The sequence below is a fragment of the Theropithecus gelada genome, chromosome 9 (genome assembly GCF_003255815.1).
Source record: "Theropithecus gelada isolate Dixy chromosome 9, Tgel_1.0, whole genome shotgun sequence".
Lineage (NCBI taxonomy): Eukaryota > Metazoa > Chordata > Mammalia > Primates > Cercopithecidae > Theropithecus > Theropithecus gelada.
In genome coordinates this window covers 118,919,572-118,924,037 of record NC_037677.1, presented here as the reverse complement: position 1 = coordinate 118,924,037, position 4,466 = coordinate 118,919,572, and the positions used below count along the sequence as shown (strand labels likewise).

Sequence of the window (4,466 nt, the reverse complement as noted above, 5' to 3'; positions counted from 1 at the left end):
TATCTCTTCTTGGGGGAGCCAAGCAATTGGCTGTGCTGTGCAGTGATGCGTAGATTAAAGAGAAGTTAATCACTGTGTTCAAGACTCACTGAACTCTTTCTGGTGGCTCAGGGCAGACAAATGACAACCCCCCTGCTCCCGGCTGCAGTTCCATCTGTCTCTCAGAAGCCTGGCTCCCTGCTTACAATTCATGATGCTGCACCCAAAGTTTCTCTCTCCTTAAAGGAGTCCGGGAGCACATGATGCCCCTTTGGTTGGGTGAGAAATAAGTCCTGAGACGGTGTCTCTGAGTGACCAAGAAACCAGGAAATTCTGCTAAGTGAAATGAAGGTTGAAGCTTCCTTTGCCTTAACTCACATCAGCTCTGTGCATGGATTGACCAGCCTCTCAAATGTGTCAGTCAAGCACCCTTTACCACCTGCAACAGGGACAGAAAGCAGCAGCAAGGTTCCTCAGTGTTGGGAGGAAGACGAATTATCACACCCGCATTACAGAACAATTTTATACTATCAAATCAAAGCTGCATATGCTTCTGGACCCATCAATTTCATTAAAATATATTTAGAATATGCATATTTTAATAGATCATGTTTGCATACTTAAAAAGAATTGTCTTAGTTTTCTAGTTAACAGTATATTCTGGAAATCTTGCCACTAAATTGCTTCAACAAAAACTTTTTAGTGATTGTCTAGCATACAGATCTACCCTATTCTGTTTAATTCTTGCTGCTGGGCAACTAAAATCATGCTGATGCTTTGTATTACAAACGACGCTATAAGGAATGCCTCTGTACCTAAATCATGGGCCATTTTCTGGATTTTTATTTTATAAGTATAAATTACTAAAGTGGATTTGCTTAATTCCAAGGGTATGTATTGCAGTTAGCTCTTGCAGGGTAATAAAGCACCCCCAAACTTAGTGATTTAAAACAACAATTAACTACTTCTTATGATTCTGAGGGTTGGCTGAAGAAATCCTTTGCAGAGTTTCTTCTGGAATCACTCATGAGGCTGCATTCCACAGCAGGGTCGACTGGGCTGGAAGGTTTCAGATGGCCTTACTCACATGTGTGGCAATTGGGGCTGGCGGTCGGGTTGAGGTTCTCCTCCACATGGCCACGTACCCTCCAGCAGGTTAGCAGCGACCTGCACTACACAGTCCCAGGTCTCCAAGCAGCCAGAGCAGAAGCTGCAAGGCACATTGAGCTCCAAACTACTGAATGCTACCATGTTACTTCTGCCACACTCTATCGGCCAAAGCAAGCCCCAGGGCCAACCCAGACTCAAAAGGACGTAGAAATAGACTCCATCTGTTGATGGGTGGCACCACAAAGCCAAGGGGTGTGGACACAGGGAGGTGTGATTCACCGGGGCCATCATTATCATGATCTACCACAGTAATTAACATCCTAAGCTCTTTTCTAATATGCTGCCACACTGACCTCAGAAAGGCAGTGCCAATTTATACTGCCACCAGCCAGTGTCCTTTGGGAATGTGTTTCTTTAAACAAACTGGTACAACCACTTTGTGATATGTGATAGCAGAGGAGCTTTCTGCCCCAACGGGCCACAGGCACACCCCTCAATGGTAACTCAGGACCAGGGCAAGTTAAGGAATCATGCAGGGAAGTTAAGGGATTCTCCCTCCCTCTCTGGGATGGGGCAGGGGCTGAGCTCTACATCTCTCCTAGCCTGTCCTCCTTGTGGAGTCCTGGTTAGGGAAAAGGAGTCAGGCTGGTGGGAGCAGGGGAAAGCTCCCACCAGGGGATGTGGGGCAACTCCGTAAGCTGCAAATCTGCCTTTCTTCATGGCCCGGAACAGGTACCCCTTGTGCACCCAACTTATCACCAGACACCTGCAAGTTGGCTCCCTGCAACCTCGCATTATCAGTATTGCACAAAGCCCTCTTCAGCACACAGCATAAGCATTATTCTATAAAATCTCCAGCCAGCCTTTGTTTCCTTGCAGTCAGCTCCTCCTCTGCTGGCCTGCCCACTGCCTTCTCACAACATAGTTTCATACTTTCTCTAGTAAATTTGCCTTTCATTCTCTACAACTGTCTTGGTAAATTCTTTTACCCCTGCACCACTGGCCCAGATAGTCATTGCTCACCCACAAAACATCTCACACCGTGTTGACACCTGGCATTTTTGCCCAAGCTCCCCTCACCTCTGCTTGCAAACAGCATCTAGAATAACTTTTTCAAAACCTATGTTTCATCAGGGTAGCCCCAGACTTGAAACTCTTGAATACTAGGTGCTCTTGAGAAAGACACCAAAACCCAGGGATGTCCCAGCTGCCCACATCTCCAGCCTCTGCTGCTGGCTCTGCTGGTTCTGACCACTGGGGCCTTCTTCTGTGTTTTTTAAAGGCACGAGGCTCACTTGCACATGTTGTCTGGGCTTAAATCTTCTCCCAAGCCCCTAATTCCTCCTCTTTTTTTTTTTTTCAAATAAACCCCAGTTTTATTGAGGTAGAATTAATGTATCACACAATTCATCCACTTAAGTGTACAGTTTAGTGGTTTTCAGCATATTCACAGAGTTGTCCAATCATCACCATCGTTCAATTTTAAAACATTCTCATCACCTGAAATGGAAACCCTGTGCCGTTTAGTGACCATCCTCTTATCTTCCAGCCCTGAGCAACCACGAATCTACTTTCTGTCTGTAGACGTTCCTTCTCTGGACATTTTGTATGAATGGAGTTATATAATACGTGTTTTTTTGTGACTGCCTTCTTTCACTTAGCATGATCTTTTTAGGGTTTATCCACGTAGCACGTGCCAGTCCTACATTCCTTTTTAGGGCTGAGTAATGTTCTATTGCATGGATAGACCACATTTTGTTTATCCACGCATCCACTGATGGACATTTATGTTGTTTCCACTTCTCTTTTTTTCTTTTTCTTTTACTTTTTTTTAATTTAAAAAAATTTATTAAAAACATGGTACATTTCACAAATTTTTATGTCATCCTTGTGCAGGTGTGATGCTAATCTCTGTATCATTCCAATTTTAGTATATCTGCTACCAAAGTGAGAGCTTTTTTTTTCTTTTTTTGTAAAGGGCGGTCTCATTCTGTCACCCAGGCTGGAGTCCAGTAGTGTGATCACGAGTCACTGCAGACTCCACTTCCTGGGCTCAAGTGATCCTCCCACCTCAGCCTCCCAAGCAGCTGGGACTACAGGCATGCGCCAACCCCCTTTCTACAGGCACCTCCCCCTTTTTGCAGGTGCACACCATTTCTCCTGGCTAATTTCCACTGTTTTGCCCATTGTGAATAACCCTGCTATGAACATTCATGTTCACGTTTCTGGGTGGGCATACGTTTTCATTTTCTCGGGGGTATGTAACTAGAGGTGAGAATTGCTGTATCACATGGTACCGTACGTTAATTGTTTGAGGAGCCACCAGTTTTCCAAAGTAACTGCACCATTTCACCCTCCCACTAGCAGCATATGAGTAGTCGTGTCTCTACATCCTCACCTAAACCTGTTTCAATTCCCACTCCTACTTCAGCTCTCCGTGTAAGCACTGCTTCCCTGGGAGGGCTCTCCTTGGGCCTTGACCCCCACACCAGGATCTAGGTCAGCTTTCTTTGCTTTATGCTCTCTGGAAACTGTGCTCTCCAGGGCCCTCAGGCATTCTTTAGTGCATATTCCACTAATAACTGTCTTTCCCCACACACTGTAGGCTCCGAGATGGCAGAGACTGTGTGTTTTGTTCGCCTTCGCAACCTCACCCGAAGCCTGGCCTGCAGCAGCTCGCTGTAAATCTATGGCGTGAGTAAAGTCAAGGAACAAAAGCGCAAAGGTCACATGACTCATTCAAAGTCACAAAGCTCAAAGTCATGAGGGGCAGCCATAGGAGCCCTTTGTCCCACATCTGCCATGCCCACAGGGCAGCCACCAGCCATTGAGTCCACTGAGCACTTGAAGGGTGGCTTGGCCGACTCTGGGTGCACGGCCTGTGAGTTAGCCCTCCTCTGCAAGGAGGAGTTAAGAAACAACAAAAAGAAACATGACTAGAGTGACTAAGAGTGAAATTTTAAATTTTATTTCATTTTAATTTACTTAAATTTAAGTGGTTAGCGCAAGTAGAAGGAGCAAGATAAGAATAATATCAATACCGAGCTGAGCTCCACTTCCCCAGCATGGGAACCTTCCTTTTCCGCAGCACGGCTTTCTCCAGAAAGAAGTCTGAGGTGGCCTCAGGCTGGGCCTCAGGCATGGGCATGGCCTGCCACTGAGGCTCCACTCGTGGGTGGCCTGGGAAGAGACTGAGAGGCTCAGAACCCTAGAGAGTCTGCAAAGTCAGGAAGCATCCAGTTCTGGTTTCACGCTGGGTGCTGTTGTTACCTTGCTTCTTCTACTTAAGCTTATGGCAATTTAAATTTAAATGAATTAAAATGAAATAAAATTGAAAACTCAATTTCTCAGTTTGCTCCAGCCACATTTGAAGTGCT

At 45.7% G+C, this 4,466-nt stretch overlaps 1 pseudogene; it reads right to left on the bottom strand.

Moving 5' to 3' along the window:
* Nucleotides 1-2,940: 2,940 nt before the first annotated feature.
* Nucleotides 2,941-3,040, bottom strand: LOC112632212 (annotated as a pseudogene).
* Nucleotides 3,041-4,466: the final 1,426 nt, after the last annotated feature.